Below are 20,046 nucleotides of genomic sequence, written 5' to 3'. Positions count from 1 at the left end.
TTCCAAATACATCTATCAATATAGGAGAAAACAGAGTGAAACGCCAAAATTCAAACTGTCACTGGAAACGAACGCTTCAACATAGAAGAACAAAATTTGGGGAACCAAGTGGGCTTAGTGTACTGATCATTACCTGAATGTATCATCCAGTTTGGGTGAAAAAATATTTGCTGATATTTCTGGAGATTCGTAATTTTTGGAAGCTTGGCAACCCCTTTCAATGAAAGTGTTTCTCGCCTGTCACTGCTTAGGGCTACATCAATAGGAAACAGAACATAGAGATAGAACTTGAAACTCCTTAATTGTGTCAAGTTTCAAGAAGCTAGCACAAACCGTGCTTGATTTAGAGTTCCAAATACATCTATCAATATAGGAGAAAACAGAGTGAAACGCCAAAATTCAAACTGTTACTGGAAACGAACGCTTCAACATAGAAGAACGAAATTTGGGGAACCAAGTGGGCTTAGTGTACTGATCATTACCTGAAAGTATCATCCATTTTGGGTGAAAAAATGTTTAATGAGATTTCTGGAGATTCGTAATTTTTGGACGCTTGGCAACCCCTTTCAATGAAAGTTTTTCTCGCCTGTCACTGCTTAGGGCTACATCAATCGGAAACAGAAAATAGAGATAGAACTTGAAACTACTTAATTGTGTCAAGTTTCAAGAAGCTAACACAAATCGTGTTTGATTTAGAGTTCCAAATACATCTATCAATATAGGAGAAAACAGAGTGAAACCTAAAAATTCAAACTGTTACTGGAAACGAAATCTGCAACATTGAAGAACGAAATTTGGGGAACCAAGTGGGCTTAGTGTACTGATCATTACCTGAAAGTATCATCCAGTTTGGGTGAAAAAATATTTGCTGATATTTCTGGAGATTCGTAATTTTTGGAAGCTTGGCAACCCCTTTCAATGAAAGTGTTTCTCGCCTGTCACTGCTTAGGGCTACATCAATAGGAAACAGAACATAGAGATAGAACTTGAAACTCCTTAATTGTGTCAAGTTTCAAGAAGCTAGCACAAACCGTGCTTGATTTAGAGTTCCAAATACATCTATCAATATAGGAGAAAACAGAGTGAAACGCCAAAATTCAAACTGTTACTGGAAACGAACGCTTCAACATAGAAGAACGAAATTTGGGGAACCAAGTGGGCTTAGTGTACTGATCATTACCTGAAAGTATCATCCAGTTTGGGTGAAAAAATGTTTACTGAGATTTCTGGAGATTCGTAATTTTTGGACGCTTGGCAACCCCTTTCAATGAAAGTGTTTCTCGCCTGTCACTGCTTAGGGCTACATCAATCAGAAACAGAACATAGAGATAGAACTTGAAACTACTTAATTTTGTCAAGTGTCAAGAAGCTAACACAAACCGTGTTTGATTTAGAGTTCCAAATACATCTATCAATATAGGAGAAAACAGAGTGAAACCTAAAAATTCAAACTGTTACTGGAAACGAAAGCTTCAACATTGAAGAACGAAATTTGGGGAAAAAAGTGGGCTCAGTGTACTGATCATTACCTGAAAGTATCATCCAGTTTGGGTGTAAAAATATTTGCTGAGATTTCTGGAGATTCGTAATTTTTGGAAGCTTGGCAACCCCTTTCAATGAAAGTGTTTCTCGTCTGTCACTGCTTAGGGCTACACCAATAGGAAACATCACATAGAGATAGAACTTGAAACTACTTAATTGTGTCAAGTTTCACGAAGCTAGCACAAACCGTGCTTGATTTAGAGTTCCAAATACATCTATCAATATAGGAGAAAACAGTGTGAAACGCCAAAATTCAAATTGTTACTGGAAACGAATGCTTCAACATAGAAGAACGAAATTTGGGGAACCAAGTGGGCTTAGTGTACTGATTATTACCTGAAAGTATCATCCAGTTTGGGTGAAAAAATATTTGCTGATATTTCTGGAGATTCGTAATATTTGGAAGCTTGGCAACCCATTTCAATGAAAGTGTTTCTCGCCTGTAACTGCTTAGGGCTACATCAATAGGAAACAGAACATAGAGATAGAACTTGAAACTTATTAATTGTGTCAAGTTTCAAGAAGCTAGCACAAACCGTGCTTGATTTAGAGTTCCAAATACATCTATCAATATAGGAGAAAACAGAGTGAAACGCCAAAATTCAAACTGTTACTGGAAACGAACGCTTCAACATAGAAGAACAAAATTTGGGGAACAAAGTGGGCTTAGTGTACTGATCATTACCATAAAGTATCATCCAGTTTGGGTGAAAAAATGTTTCCTGAGATTTCTGGAGATTCGTAATTTTTGGAAGCTTGGCAACCCCTTTCAATGAAAGTGTTTCTCGCCTGTCACTGCTTAGGGCTACATCAATAGGAAACAGAACATAGAGATAGAACTTGAAACTTATTAATTGTGTCAAGTTTCAAGAAGCTAGCACAAACCGTGTTTGATTTAGAGTTCCAAATACATCTATCAATATAGGAGAAAACAGAGTGAAACCTAAAAATTCAAACTGTTACTGGAAACGAAATCTGCAACATTGAAGAACGAAATTTGGGGAACAAAGTGGGCTCAGTTTACTGATCATTACCTGAAAGTATCACCCAGTTTGGGTGTAAAAATATTTGCTGAGATTTCTGTAGATTCGTAATTTTTGGAAGCTTGGCAACCCCTTTCAATGAAAGTGTTTCTCATATGTCACTGCTTAGGGCTACACCAATAGGAAACAAAACATAGAGATAGAACTTGAAACTACTTAATTGTGTCAAGTTTCAAAAAGCTAGCACAAACCGTGCTTGATTTAGAGTTCCAAATACATCTATCAATATAGGAGAAAACAGAGTGAAACGCCAAAATTCAAACTGTTACTGGAAACGAACGCTTCAACATAGAAGAACGAAATTTGGGGAACCAAGTGGGCTTAGTGTACTGATCATTACCTGAAAGTATCATCCAGTTTGGGAGAAAAAATATTTGCTGAGATTTCTGGAGATTCGTAATTTTTGGAAGCTTGGCAACCCCTTTCAATGAAAGTGTTTCTCGTCTGTCACTGCTTAGGGCTACACCAATAGGAAACAAAATATAGAGATAGAACTTAAAACTACTTAATTTTGTCTTGTTTCAAGAAGCTAGCACAAACCGTGCTTGATTTAGAGTTCCAAATACATCTATCAATATAGGAGAAAACAGAGTGAAACGCCAAAATTCAAACTGTCACTGGAAACGAACGCTTCAACATAGAAGAACAAAATTTGGGGAACCAAGTGGGCTTAGTGTACTGATCATTACCTGAATGTATCATCCAGTTTGGGTGAAAAAATATTTGCTGATATTTCTGGAGATTCGTAATTTTTGGAAGCTTGGCAACCCCTTTCAATGAAAGTGTTTCTCGCATGTCACTGCTTAGGGCTACATCAATAGGAAACAGAACATAGAGATAGAACTTGAAACTCCTTAATTGTGTCAAGTTTCAAGAAGCTAGCACAAACCGTGCTTGATTTAGAGTTCCAAATACATCTATCAATATAGGAGAAAACAGAGTGAAACGCCAAAATTCAAACTGTTACTGGAAACGAACGCTTCAACATAGAAGAACGAAATTTGGGGAACCAAGTGGGCTTAGTGTACTGATCATTACCTGAAAGTATCATCCAGTTTGGGTGAAAAAATGTTTACTGAGATTTCTGGAGATTCGTAATTTTTGGACGCTTGGCAACCCCTTTCAATGAAAGTTTTTCTCGCCTGTCACTGCTTAGGGCTACATCAATCGGAAACAGAAAATAGAGATAGAACTTGAAACTACTTAATTGTGTCAAGTTTCAAGAAGCTAACACAAATCGTGTTTGATTTAGAGTTCCAAATACATCTATCAATATAGGAGAAAACAGAGTGAAACCTAAAAATTCAAACTGTTACTGGAAACGAACGCTTCAACATAGAAGAACGAAATTTGGGGAACCAAGTGGGCTTAGTGTACTGATCATTACCTGAAAGTATCATCCAGTTTGGGTGAAAAAATATTTGCTGATATTTCTGGAGATTCGTAATTTTTGGAAGCTTGGCAACCCCTTTCAATGAAAGTGTTTCTCGCCTGTCACTGCTTAGGGCTACATCAATAGGAAACAGAACATAGAGATAGAACTTGAAACTCCTTAATTGTGTCAAGTTTCAAGAAGCTAGCACAAACCGTGCTTGATTTAGAGTTCCAAATACATCTATCAATATAGGAGAAAACAAAGTGAAACGCCAAAATTCAAACTGTTACTGGAAACGAACGCTTCAACATAGAAGAACGAAATTTGGGGAACCAAGTGGGCTTAGTGTACTGATCATTACCTGAAAGTATCATCCAGTTTGGGTGAAAAAATGTTTACTGAGATTTCTGGAGATTCGTAATTTTTGGACGCTTGGCAACCCCTTTCAATGAAAGTGTTTCTCGCCTGTCACTGCTTAGGGCTACATCAATCAGAAACAGAACATAGAGATAGAACTTGAAACTACTTAATTTTGTCAAGTGTCAAGAAGCTAACACAAACCGTGTTTTATTTAGAGTTCCAAATACATCTATCAATATAGGAGAAAACAGAGTGAAACCTAAAAATTCAAACTGTTACTGGAAACGAAAGCTTCAACATTGAAGAACGAAATTTGGGGAAAAAAGTGGGCTCAGTGTACTGATCATTACCTGAAAGTATCATCCAGTTTGGGTGTAAAAATATTTGCTGAGATTTCTGGAGATTCGTAATTTTTGGAAGCTTGGCAACCCCTTTCAATGAAAGTGTTTCTCGTCTGTCACTGCTTAGGGCTACACCAATAGGAAACATCACATAGAGATAGAACTTGAAACTACTTAATTGTGTCAAGTTTCACGAAGCTAGCACAAACCGTGCTTGATTTAGAGTTCCAAATACATCTATCAATATAGGAGATAACAGTGTGAAACGCCAAAATTCAAATTGTTACTGGAAACGAATGCTTCAACATAGAAGAACGAAATTTGGGGAACCAAGTGGGCTTAGTGTACTGATTATTACCTGAAAGTATCATCCAGTTTGGGTGAAAAAATATTTGCTGATATTTCTGGAGATTCGTAATATTTGGAAGCTTGGCAACCCATTTCAATGAAAGTGTTTCTCGCCTGTAACTGCTTAGGGCTACATCAATAGGAAACAGAACATAGAGATAGAACTTGAAACTTATTAATTGTGTCAAGTTTCAAGAAGCTAGCACAAACCGTGCTTGATTTAGAGTTCCAAATACATCTATCAATATAGGAGAAAACAGAGTGAAACGCCAAAATTCAAACTGTTACTGGAAACGAACGCTTCAACATAGAAGAACGAAATTTGGGGAACCAAGTGGGCTTAGTGTACTGATCATTACCTGAAAGTATCATCCAGTTTGGGTGAAAAAATGTTTACTGAGATTTCTGGAGATTCGTAATTTTTGGACGCTTGGCAACCCCTTTCAATGAAAGTGTTTCTCGCCTGTCACTGCTTAGGGCTACATCAATCGGAAACAGAACATAGAGATAGAACTTGAAACTACTTAATTGTGTCAAGTTTCAAGAAGCTAACACAAACCGTGTTTGATTTAGAGTTCCAAATACATCTATCAATATAGGAGAAAACAGAGTGAAACCTAAAAATTCAAACTGTTACTGAAAACGAAAGCTTCAACATTGAAGAACGAAATTTGGGGAAAAAAGTGGGCTCAGTGTACTGATCATTACCTGAAAGTATCATCCAGTTTGGGTGTAAAAATATTTGCTGAGATTTCTGGAGATTCGTAATTTTTGGAAGCTTGGCAACCCCTTTCAATGAAAGTGTCTCTCGCCTGTCACTGCTTAGGGCTACATCAATAAGAAACAGTACATAGAGTTAGAACTTGAAACTTCTTAATTGTGAAAAGTTTCAAGAAGCTAGCACAAACCGTGCTTGATTTAGAGTTCCAAATACATCTATCAATATAGGAGAAAACAGAGTGAAACGCCAAAATTCAAACTGTTACTGGAAACGAATGCTTCAACATAGAAGAACAAAATTTGGGGAACAAAGTGGGCTTAGTGTACTGATCATTACCATAAAGTATCATCCAGTTTGGGTGAAATAATGTTTACTGAGATTTCTGGAGATTCGTAATTTTTGGAAGCTTGGCAACCCCTTTCAATGAAAGTGTTTCTCGCCTGTCACTGCGTAGGGCTACATCAATCGGAAACAGAACATAGAGATAGAACTTGAAACTACTTAATTATGTCAAGTTTCAAGAAGCTAGCACAAACCGTGTTTGATTTAGAGTTCCAAATACATCTATCAATATAGGAGAAAACAGAGTGAAACCTAAAAATTCAAACTGTTACTGAAAACGAAAGCTTCAACATTGAAGAACGAAATTTGGGGAAAAAAGTGGGCTCAGTGTACTGATCATTACCTGAAAGTATCATCCAGTTTGGGTGTAAAAATATTTGCTGAGATTTCTGGAGATTCGTAATTTTTGGAAGCTTGGCAACCCCTTTCAATGAAAGTGTTTCTCGCCTGTCACTGCTTAGGGCTACATCAATAAGAAACAGTACATAGAGTTAGAACTTGAAACTTCTTAATTGTGAAAAGTTTCAAGAAGCTAGCACAAACCGTGCTTGATTTAGAGTTCCAAATACATCTATCAATATAGGAGAAAACAGAGTGAAACGCCAAAATTCAAACTGTTACTGGAAACGAATGCTTCAACATAGAAGAACAAAATTTGGGGAACAAAGTGGGCTTAGTGTACTGATCATTACCATAAAGTATCATCCAGTTTGGGTGAAAAAATGTTTACTGAGATTTCTGGAGATTCGTAATTTTTGGAAGCTTGGCAACCCCTTTCAATGAAAGTGTTTCTCGCCTGTCACTGCTTAGGGCTACATCAATAGGAAACAGAACATAGAGATAGAACTTGAAGCTTATTAATTGTGTCAAGTTTCAAGAAGCTAGCACAAACCGTGTTTGATTTAGAGTTCCAAATACATCTATCAATATAGGAGAAAACAGAGTGAAACCTAAAAATTCAAACTGTTACTGGAAACGAAATCTGCAACATTGAAGAACGAAATTTGGGGAACAAAGTGGGCTCAGTTTACTGATCATTACCTGAAAGTATCACCCAGTTTGGGTGTAAAAATATTTGCTGAGATTTCTGTAGATTCGTAATTTTTGGAAGCTTGGCAACCCCTTTCAATGAAAGTGTTTCTCGTATGTCACTGCTTAGGGCTACACCAATAGGAAACAAAACATAGAGATAGAACTTGAAACTACTTAATTGTGTCAAGTTTCAAAAAGCTAGCACAAACCGTGCTTGATTTAGAGTTCCAAATACATCTATCAATATAGGAGAAAACAGAGTGAAACGCCAAAATTCAAACTGTTACTGGAAACGAACGCTTCAACATAGAAGAACGAAATTTGGGGAACCAAGTGGGCTTAGTGTACTGATCATTACCTGAAAGTATCATCCAGTTTGGGAGAAAAAATATTTGCTGAGATTTCTGGAGATTCGTAATTTTTGGAAGCTTGGCAACCCCTTTCAATGAAAGTGTTTCTCGTCTGTCACTGCTTAGGGCTACACCAATAGGAAACAAAATATAGAGATAGAACTTAAAACTACTTAATTTTGTCTTGTTTCAAGAAGCTAGCACAAACCGTGCTTGATTTAGAGTTCCAAATACATCTATCAATATAGGAGAAAACAGAGTGAAACGCCAAAATTCAAACTGTCACTGGAAACGAACGCTTCAACATAGAAGAACAAAATTTGGGGAACCAAGTGGGCTTAGTGTACTGATCATTACCTGAATGTATCATCCAGTTTGGGTGAAAAAATATTTGCTGATATTTCTGGAGATTCGTAATTTTTGGAAGCTTGGCAACCCCTTTCAATGAAAGTGTTTCTCGCCTGTCACTGCTTAGGGCTACATCAATAGGAAACAGAACATAGAGATAGAACTTGAAACTCCTTAATTGTGTCAAGTTTCAAGAAGCTAGCACAAACCGTGCTTGATTTAGAGTTCCAAATACATCTATCAATATAGGAGAAAACAGAGTGAAACGCCAAAATTCAAACTGTTACTGGAAACGAACGCTTCAACATAGAAGAACGAAATTTGGGGAACCAAGTGGGCTTAGTGTACTGATCATTACCTGAAAGTATCATCCATTTTGGGTGAAAAAATGTTTAATGAGATTTCTGGAGATTCGTAATTTTTGGACGCTTGGCAACCCCTTTCAATGAAAGTTTTTCTCGCCTGTCACTGCTTAGGGCTACATCAATCGGAAACAGAAAATAGAGATAGAACTTGAAACTACTTAATTGTGTCAAGTTTCAAGAAGCTAACACAAATCGTGTTTGATTTAGAGTTCCAAATACATCTATCAATATAGGAGAAAACAGAGTGAAACCTAAAAATTCAAACTGTTACTGGAAACGAAATCTGCAACATTGAAGAACGAAATTTGGGGAACCAAGTGGGCTTAGTGTACTGATCATTACCTGAAAGTATCATCCAGTTTGGGTGAAAAAATATTTGCTGATATTTCTGGAGATTCGTAATTTTTGGAAGCTTGGCAACCCCTTTCAATGAAAGTGTTTCTCGCCTGTCACTGCTTAGGGCTACATCAATAGGAAACAGAACATAGAGATAGAACTTGAAACTCCTTAATTGTGTCAAGTTTCAAGAAGCTAGCACAAACCGTGCTTGATTTAGAGTTCCAAATACATCTATCAATATAGGAGAAAACAGAGTGAAACGCCAAAATTCAAACTGTTACTGGAAACGAACGCTTCAACATAGAAGAACGAAATTTGGGGAACCAAGTGGGCTTAGTGTACTGATCATTACCTGAAAGTATCATCCAGTTTGGGTGAAAAAATGTTTACTGAGATTTCTGGAGATTCGTAATTTTTGGACGCTTGGCAACCCCTTTCAATGAAAGTGTTTCTCGCCTGTCACTGCTTAGGGCTACATCAATCAGAAACAGAACATAGAGATAGAACTTGAAACTACTTAATTTTGTCAAGTGTCAAGAAGCTAACACAAACCGTGTTTGATTTAGAGTTCCAAATACATCTATCAATATAGGAGAAAACAGAGTGAAACCTAAAAATTCAAACTGTTACTGGAAACGAAAGCTTCAACATTGAAGAACGAAATTTGGGGAAAAAAGTGGGCTCAGTGTACTGATCATTACCTGAAAGTATCATCCAGTTTGGGTGTAAAAATATTTGCTGAGATTTCTGGAGATTCGTAATTTTTGGAAGCTTGGCAACCCCTTTCAATGAAAGTGTTTCTCGTCTGTCACTGCTTAGGGCTACACCAATAGGAAACATCACATAGAGATAGAACTTGAAACTACTTAATTGTGTCAAGTTTCACGAAGCTAGCACAAACCGTGCTTGATTTAGAGTTCCAAATACATCTATCAATATAGGAGAAAACAGTGTGAAACGCCAAAATTCAAATTGTTACTGGAAACGAATGCTTCAACATAGAAGAACGAAATTTGGGGAACCAAGTGGGCTTAGTGTACTGATTATTACCTGAAAGTATCATCCAGTTTGGGTGAAAAAATATTTGCTGATATTTCTGGAGATTCGTAATATTTGGAAGCTTGGCAACCCATTTCAATGAAAGTGTTTCTCGCCTGTAACTGCTTAGGGCTACATCAATAGGAAACAGAACATAGAGATAGAACTTGAAACTTATTAATTGTGTCAAGTTTCAAGAAGCTAGCACAAACCGTGCTTGATTTAGAGTTCCAAATACATCTATCAATATAGGAGAAAACAGAGTGAAACGCCAAAATTCAAACTGTTACTGGAAACGAACGCTTCAACATAGAAGAACAAAATTTGGGGAACAAAGTGGGCTTAGTGTACTGATCATTACCATAAAGTATCATCCAGTTTGGGTGAAAAAATGTTTCCTGAGATTTCTGGAGATTCGTAATTTTTGGAAGCTTGGCAACCCCTTTCAATGAAAGTGTTTCTCGCCTGTCACTGCTTAGGGCTACATCAATAGGAAACAGAACATAGAGATAGAACTTGAAACTTATTAATTGTGTCAAGTTTCAAGAAGCTAGCACAAACCGTGTTTGATTTAGAGTTCCAAATACATCTATCAATATAGGAGAAAACAGAGTGAAACCTAAAAATTCAAACTGTTACTGGAAACGAAATCTGCAACATTGAAGAACGAAATTTGGGGAACAAAGTGGGCTCAGTTTACTGATCATTACCTGAAAGTATCACCCAGTTTGGGTGTAAAAATATTTGCTGAGATTTCTGTAGATTCGTAATTTTTGGAAGCTTGGCAACCCCTTTCAATGAAAGTGTTTCTCATATGTCACTGCTTAGGGCTACACCAATAGGAAACAAAACATAGAGATAGAACTTGAAACTACTTAATTGTGTCAAGTTTCAAAAAGCTAGCACAAACCGTGCTTGATTTAGAGTTCCAAATACATCTATCAATATAGGAGAAAACAGAGTGAAACGCCAAAATTCAAACTGTTACTGGAAACGAACGCTTCAACATAGAAGAACGAAATTTGGGGAACCAAGTGGGCTTAGTGTACTGATCATTACCTGAAAGTATCATCCAGTTTGGGAGAAAAAATATTTGCTGAGATTTCTGGAGATTCGTAATTTTTGGAAGCTTGGCAACCCCTTTCAATGAAAGTGTTTCTCGTCTGTCACTGCTTAGGGCTACACCAATAGGAAACAAAATATAGAGATAGAACTTAAAACTACTTAATTTTGTCTTGTTTCAAGAAGCTAGCACAAACCGTGCTTGATTTAGAGTTCCAAATACATCTATCAATATAGGAGAAAACAGAGTGAAACGCCAAAATTCAAACTGTCACTGGAAACGAACGCTTCAACATAGAAGAACAAAATTTGGGGAACCAAGTGGGCTTAGTGTACTGATCATTACCTGAATGTATCATCCAGTTTGGGTGAAAAAATATTTGCTGATATTTCTGGAGATTCGTAATTTTTGGAAGCTTGGCAACCCCTTTCAATGAAAGTGTTTCTCGCATGTCACTGCTTAGGGCTACATCAATAGGAAACAGAACATAGAGATAGAACTTGAAACTCCTTAATTGTGTCAAGTTTCAAGAAGCTAGCACAAACCGTGCTTGATTTAGAGTTCCAAATACATCTATCAATATAGGAGAAAACAGAGTGAAACGCCAAAATTCAAACTGTTACTGGAAACGAACGCTTCAACATAGAAGAACGAAATTTGGGGAACCAAGTGGGCTTAGTGTACTGATCATTACCTGAAAGTATCATCCAGTTTGGGTGAAAAAATGTTTACTGAGATTTCTGGAGATTCGTAATTTTTGGACGCTTGGCAACCCCTTTCAATGAAAGTTTTTCTCGCCTGTCACTGCTTAGGGCTACATCAATCGGAAACAGAAAATAGAGATAGAACTTGAAACTACTTAATTGTGTCAAGTTTCAAGAAGCTAACACAAATCGTGTTTGATTTAGAGTTCCAAATACATCTATCAATATAGGAGAAAACAGAGTGAAACCTAAAAATTCAAACTGTTACTGGAAACGAACGCTTCAACATAGAAGAACGAAATTTGGGGAACCAAGTGGGCTTAGTGTACTGATCATTACCTGAAAGTATCATCCAGTTTGGGTGAAAAAATATTTGCTGATATTTCTGGAGATTCGTAATTTTTGGAAGCTTGGCAACCCCTTTCAATGAAAGTGTTTCTCGCCTGTCACTGCTTAGGGCTACATCAATAGGAAACAGAACATAGAGATAGAACTTGAAACTCCTTAATTGTGTCAAGTTTCAAGAAGCTAGCACAAACCGTGCTTGATTTAGAGTTCCAAATACATCTATCAATATAGGAGAAAACAAAGTGAAACGCCAAAATTCAAACTGTTACTGGAAACGAACGCTTCAACATAGAAGAACGAAATTTGGGGAACCAAGTGGGCTTAGTGTACTGATCATTACCTGAAAGTATCATCCAGTTTGGGTGAAAAAATGTTTACTGAGATTTCTGGAGATTCGTAATTTTTGGACGCTTGGCAACCCCTTTCAATGAAAGTGTTTCTCGCCTGTCACTGCTTAGGGCTACATCAATCAGAAACAGAACATAGAGATAGAACTTGAAACTACTTAATTTTGTCAAGTGTCAAGAAGCTAACACAAACCGTGTTTTATTTAGAGTTCCAAATACATCTATCAATATAGGAGAAAACAGAGTGAAACCTAAAAATTCAAACTGTTACTGGAAACGAAAGCTTCAACATTGAAGAACGAAATTTGGGGAAAAAAGTGGGCTCAGTGTACTGATCATTACCTGAAAGTATCATCCAGTTTGGGTGTAAAAATATTTGCTGAGATTTCTGGAGATTCGTAATTTTTGGAAGCTTGGCAACCCCTTTCAATGAAAGTGTTTCTCGTCTGTCACTGCTTAGGGCTACACCAATAGGAAACATCACATAGAGATAGAACTTGAAACTACTTAATTGTGTCAAGTTTCACGAAGCTAGCACAAACCGTGCTTGATTTAGAGTTCCAAATACATCTATCAATATAGGAGATAACAGTGTGAAACGCCAAAATTCAAATTGTTACTGGAAACGAATGCTTCAACATAGAAGAACGAAATTTGGGGAACCAAGTGGGCTTAGTGTACTGATTATTACCTGAAAGTATCATCCAGTTTGGGTGAAAAAATATTTGCTGATATTTCTGGAGATTCGTAATATTTGGAAGCTTGGCAACCCATTTCAATGAAAGTGTTTCTCGCCTGTAACTGCTTAGGGCTACATCAATAGGAAACAGAACATAGAGATAGAACTTGAAACTTATTAATTGTGTCAAGTTTCAAGAAGCTAGCACAAACCGTGCTTGATTTAGAGTTCCAAATACATCTATCAATATAGGAGAAAACAGAGTGAAACGCCAAAATTCAAACTGTTACTGGAAACGAACGCTTCAACATAGAAGAACGAAATTTGGGGAACCAAGTGGGCTTAGTGTACTGATCATTACCTGAAAGTATCATCCAGTTTGGGTGAAAAAATGTTTACTGAGATTTCTGGAGATTCGTAATTTTTGGACGCTTGGCAACCCCTTTCAATGAAAGTGTTTCTCGCCTGTCACTGCTTAGGGCTACATCAATCGGAAACAGAACATAGAGATAGAACTTGAAACTACTTAATTGTGTCAAGTTTCAAGAAGCTAACACAAACCGTGTTTGATTTAGAGTTCCAAATACATCTATCAATATAGGAGAAAACAGAGTGAAACCTAAAAATTCAAACTGTTACTGAAAACGAAAGCTTCAACATTGAAGAACGAAATTTGGGGAAAAAAGTGGGCTCAGTGTACTGATCATTACCTGAAAGTATCATCCAGTTTGGGTGTAAAAATATTTGCTGAGATTTCTGGAGATTCGTAATTTTTGGAAGCTTGGCAACCCCTTTCAATGAAAGTGTCTCTCGCCTGTCACTGCTTAGGGCTACATCAATAAGAAACAGTACATAGAGTTAGAACTTGAAACTTCTTAATTGTGAAAAGTTTCAAGAAGCTAGCACAAACCGTGCTTGATTTAGAGTTCCAAATACATCTATCAATATAGGAGAAAACAGAGTGAAACGCCAAAATTCAAACTGTTACTGGAAACGAATGCTTCAACATAGAAGAACAAAATTTGGGGAACAAAGTGGGCTTAGTGTACTGATCATTACCATAAAGTATCATCCAGTTTGGGTGAAATAATGTTTACTGAGATTTCTGGAGATTCGTAATTTTTGGAAGCTTGGCAACCCCTTTCAATGAAAGTGTTTCTCGCCTGTCACTGCTTAGGGCTACATCAATAGGAAACAGAACATAGAGATAGAACTTGAAACTTATTAATTGTGTCAAGTTTCAAGAAGCTAGCACAAACCGTGTTTGATTTAGAGTTCCAAATACATCTATCAATATAGGAGAAAACAGAGTGAAACCTAAAAATTCAAACTGTTACTGGAAACGAAATCTGCAACATTGAAGAACGAAATTTGGGGAACAAAGTGGGCTCAGTTTACTGATCATTACCTGAAAGTATCACCCAGTTTGGGTGTAAAAATATTTGCTGAGATTTCTGTAGATTCGTAATTTTTGGAAGCTTGGCAACCCCTTTCAATGAAAGTGTTTCTCGTATGTCACTGCTTAGGGCTACACCAATAGGAAACAAAACATAGAGATAGAACTTGAAACTACTTAATTGTGTCAAGTTTCAAAAAGCTAGCACAAACCGTGCTTGATTTAGAGTTCCAAATACATCTATCAATATAGGAGAAAACAGAGTGAAACGCCAAAATTCAAACTGTTACTGGAAACGAACGCTTCAACATAGAAGAACGAAATTTGGGGAACCAAGTGGGCTTAGTGTACTGATCATTACCTGAAAGTATCATCCAGTTTGGGAGAAAAAATATTTGCTGAGATTTCTGGAGATTCGTAATTTTTGGAAGCTTGGCAACCCCTTTCAATGAAAGTGTTTCTCGTCTGTCACTGCTTAGGGCTACACCAATAGGAAACAAAATATAGAGATAGAACTTAAAACTACTTAATTATGTCTTGTTTCAAGAAGCTAGCACAAACCGTGCTTGATTTAGAGTTCCAAATACATCTATCAATATAGGAGAAAACAGAGTGAAACGCCAAAATTCAAACTGTCACTGGAAACGAACGCTTCAACATAGAAGAACAAAATTTGGGGAACCAAGTGGGCTTAGTGTACTGATCATTACCTGAATGTATCATCCAGTTTGGGTGAAAAAATATTTGCTGATATTTCTGGAGATTCGTAATTTTTGGAAGCTTGGCAACCCCTTTCAATGAAAGTGTTTCTCGCATGTCACTGCTTAGGGCTACATCAATAGGAAACAGAACATAGAGATAGAACTTGAAACTCCTTAATTGTGTCAAGTTTCAAGAAGCTAACACAAATCGTGTTTGATTTAGAGTTCCAAATACATCTATCAATATAGGAGAAAACAGAGTGAAACCTAAAAATTCAAACTGTTACTGGAAACGAACGCTTCAACATAGAAGAACGAAATTTGGGGAACCAAGTGGGCTTAGTGTACTGATCATTACCTGAAAGTATCATCCAGTTTGGGTGAAAAAATATTTGCTGATATTTCTGGAGATTCGTAATTTTTGGAAGCTTGGCAACCCCTTTCAATGAAAGTGTTTCTCGCCTGTCACTGCTTAGGGCTACATCATTCGGAAACATAACATAGAGATAGAACTTGAAACTACTTAATTGTGTCAAGTTTCAAGAAGCTAACAAAAACCGTGCTTGATTTAGAGTTCCAAATACATCTATCAATATAGGAGAAAACAGAGTGAAACCTAAAAATTCAAACTGTTACTGGAAACGAAAGCTTCAACATTGAAGAACGAAATTTGGGGAACAAAGTGGGCTCAGTGTACTGATCATTACCTGAAAGTATCATCTAGTTTGGGTGAAAAAATGTTTGCTGACATTTCTGCAGATTCGTAATTTTTGGACGCTTGGCAACCCCTTTCAATGAAAGTGTTTCTCGACTGTCACTGCTTAGGGCTACATCAATAGGAAACAGAACATAGAGTTAGAACTTGAAACTTCTTAATTGTGAAAAGTTTCAAGAAGCTAGCACAAACCGTGCTTGATTTAGAGTTCCAAATACATCTATCAATATAGGAGAAAACAGAGTGAAACGCCAAAATTCAAACTGTTACTGGAAACGAACACTTCAACATAGAAGAACGAAATTTGGGGAACCAAGTGGGCTTAGTGTACTGATCATTACCTGAAAGTATCATCCAGTTTGCGAGAAAAAATATTTGCTGTGATTTCTGGAGATTCGTAATTTTTGGAAGCTTGGCAACCCCTTTCAATGAAAGTGTTTCTCGTCTGTCACTGCTTAGGGCTACACCAATAGGAAACAGCATATAGAGATAGAACTTGAAACTACTTAATTGTGTCAAGTTTCAAGAAGCTAACAAAAACCGTGTTTGATTTAGAGTTCCAAATACATCTATCAATATAGGAGAAAACAGAGTGAATCCTAAAAATTCAAACTGTTACTGGAAACGAAAGCTTCAACATTGAAGAACGAAATTTGGGAAACAAAGTGGGCTTAGTGTACTGATCATTACCTGAAAGTATCATCCAGTTTGGGTGAAAAAATATTTGCTGAGATTTCTGGAGATTCGTAATTTTTGGAACCTTGGCAACCCCTTTCAATGAAAGTGTTTCTCGCCTGTCACTGCTTAGGGCTACATCAATAGGAAACAGAACATCGAGTTAGAAATTGAAACTTCTTAATTGTGTCAAGTTTCAAGAAGCTAGCACAAACCGTGCTTGATTTAGAGTTCCAAATACATCTATCAATATAGGAGAAAACAGAGTGAAACGCCAAAATTCAAACTGTTACTGGAAACGAACGCTTCAACATAGAAGAACGAAATTTGGGGAACCAAGTGGGCTTAGTGTACTGATCATTACCTGAAAGTATCATCCAGTTTGGGTGAAAAAATGTTTGCTGAGATTTCTGGAGATTCGTAATTTTAGGACGCTTGGCAACCCCTTTCAATGAAAGTGTTTCTCGCCTGTCACTCCTTAGGGCTACATCAATCGGAAACAGAACATAGAGATAGAACTTGAAACTACTTAATTGTGTCAAGTTTCAAGAAGCTAACAAAAACCGTGCTTGATTTACAGTTCCAAATACATCTATCAATATAGGAGAAAACAGAGTGAAACCTAAAAATTCAAACTGTTACTGGAAACGAAAGCTTCAACATTGAAGAACGAAATTTGGGGAACAAAGTGGGCTCAGTGTACTGATCATTACCTGAAAGTATCATCCAGTTTGGGTGAAAAAATATTTGCTGAGATTTCTGGAGATTCGTAATTTTTGGAACCTTGGCAACCCCTTTCAATGAAAGTGTTTCTCGCCTGTCACTGCTTAGGGCTACATCAATAGGAAACAGAACATAGAGTTAGAACTTGAAACTTCGTAATTGTGAAAAGTTTCAAGAAGCTAGCACAAACCGTGCTTGATTTAGAGTTCCAAATACATCTATCAATATAGGAGAAAACAGAGTGAAACGCCAAAATTCAAACTGTTACTGGAAACGAACGCTTCAACATAGAAGAACGAAATTTGGGGAACCAAGTGGGCTTAGTGTACTGATCATTACCTGAAAGTATCATCCAGTTTGGGAGAAAAAATATTTGCTGTGATTTCTGGAGATTCGTAATTTTTGGAAGCTTGGCAACCCCTTTCAATGAAAGTGTTTCTCGTCTGTCACTGCTTGGCTACACCAATAGGAAACAAAATATAGAGATAGAACTTGAAACTACTTAATTGTGTCAAGTTTCAAGAAGCTAGTTCAAACCGTGCTTGATTTAGAGTTCCAAATACATCTATCAATATAGGAGAAAACAGAGTGAAACGCCAAAATTAAAACTGTTATTGGAAACGAACGCTTCAACATAGAAGGACGAAGTTTCGGGAACCAAGTGGGCTTAGTGTACTGATCATTACCTGAAAGCATCATCCAGTTTGCGTGAAAAAAATATTTGCTGAGATTTCTGGAGATTTGTAATTTTTGGAAGCTTGGCAACCTCTTTCAATGAAAGTGTTTCTCGTCTGTCACTGCTTAGGGCTACACCAATAGGAAACAACATATAGATATAGAACTTGAAACTACTTAATTGTGTCAAGTTTCAAGAAGGTAGCACAAACCGTGTTTTATTTAGAGTTCCAAATACATCTATCAATATAGGAGAAAACAGAGTGAAACCTAAAAATTCAAACTGTAACTGGAAACAAACGCTTCAACATAGAAGAACGAAATTTGGGGAACCAAGTGGGCTTAGTGTACTGATCATTACCTGAAAGTATCATCCAGTTTGGGTGAAAAAATATTTGCTGAGATTTCTGGAGATTCGTAATTTTTGGACGCTTGGCAACCCCTTTCAATGAAAGTGTTTCTCGTCTGTCACTGCTTAGGGCTACACCAATCGGAAACAACATATAGAGAGAGAACTTGAAACTACTTAATTTTGTCAAGTTTCAAGAAGCTAGCACAAACCGTGCTTGATTTAGAGTTCCAAATACATCTATCAATATAGGAGAAAACAGAGTGAAACCTAAAAATTCAAACTGTTACTGGAAATGAAAGCTTCAACATTGAAGAACGAAATTTGGGGAACAAAGTGGGCTCAGTGTACTGATCATTACCTGAAAGTATCATCCAGTTTGGGTGAAAAAATATTTGCTGAGATTTCTGGAGATTCGTAATTTTTGGAACCTTGGCAACCCCTTTCAATGAAAGTGTTTCTCGCCTGTCACTGCTTAGGGCTACATCAATAGGAAAGAGAACATAGAGTTAGAACTTGAAACTTCGTAATTGTGAAAAGTTTCAAGAAGCTAGCACAAACCGTGCTTGATTTAGAGTTCCAAATACATCTATCAATATAGGAGAAAACAGAGTGAAACGCCAAAATTCAAACTGTTACTGGAAACGAACGCTTCAACATAGAAGAAAGAAATTTGGGGAACTCAGTGGGCTTAGTGTACTGATCATTACCTGAAATTATCATCCAGTTTGGGAGAAAAAATATTTGCTGAGATTTCTGGAGATTCGTAATTTTTGGAAGCTTGGCAACCCCTTTCAATGAAAGTGTTTCTCGTCTGTCACTGCTTAGGGCTGCACCAATAGGAAACAAAATATAGAGACAGAACCTGAAACTACTTAATTGTATCAAGTTTCAAGAAGCTAGCACAAACCGCGCTTGATTTAGAGTTACAAATACATCTATCAATGTAGGAGAAAACAGAGTGAAACGCCAAAATTCAAACTGTTACTGGAAACGAACGCTTCAACATAGAAGAACGAAATTTGGGGAACCAAGTGGGCTTAGTGTACTGATCATTACCTGAAAGTATCATCCAGTTTGGGAGAAAAAATATTTGCTGTGATTTCTGGAGATTCGTAATTTTTGGAAGCTTGGCAACCCCTTTCAATGAAAGTGTTTCTCGTCTATCACTGCTTGGCTACACCAATAGGAAACAAAATATAGAGATAGAACTTGAAACTACTTAATTGTGTCAAGTTTCAAGAAGCTAGTTCAAACCGTGCTTGATTTAGAGTTCCAAATACATCTATCAATATAGGAGAAAACAGAGTGAAACGCCAAAATTAAAACTGTTATTGGAAACGAACGCTTCAACATAGAAGGACGAAGTTTCGGGAACCAAGTGGGCTTAGTGTACTGATCATTACCTGAAAGCATCATCCAGTTTGCGTGAAAAAATATTTGCTGAGATTTCTGGAGATTTGTAATTTTTGGAAGCTTGGCAACCTCTTTCAATGAAAGTGTTTCTCGTCTGTCACTGCTTAGGGCTACACCAATAGGAAACAGCATATAGATATAGAACTTGAAACTACTTAATTGTGTCAAGTTTCAAGAAGGTAGCACAAACCGTGTTTTATTTAGAGTTCCAAATACATCTATCAATATAGGAGAAAACAGAGTGAAACCTAAAAATTCAAACTGTTACTGGAAACAAACGCTTCAACATAGAAGAACGAAATTTGGGGAACCAAGTGGGCTTAGTGTACTGATCATTACCTGAAAGTATCATCCAGTTTGGGTGAAAAAATATTTGCTGAGATTTCTGGAGATTCGTAATTTTTGGACGCTTGGCAACCCCTTTCAATGAAAGTGTTTCTCGTCTGTCACTGCTTAGGGCTACACCAATAGGAAACAACATATAGAGATAGAACTTGAAACTACTTAATTGTGTCAAGTTTCAAGAAGCTAGCACAAACCGTGCTTGATTTAGAGATCCAAATACATCTATCAATATAGGAGAAAACAGAGTGAAACCTAAAAATTCAAACTGTTACTGGAAACGAAAGCTTCAACATTGAAGAACGAAATTTGGGGAACAAAGTGAGCTCAGTTTACTGATCATTACCTGAAAGTATCATCCAGTTTGGG

Source organism: Spermophilus citellus (assembly GCF_964194105.1).
Source record: "Spermophilus citellus genome assembly, chromosome: 13".
Classification (NCBI taxonomy): domain Eukaryota; kingdom Metazoa; phylum Chordata; class Mammalia; order Rodentia; family Sciuridae; genus Spermophilus; species Spermophilus citellus.
This window is presented reverse-complemented; position numbering follows the sequence as displayed.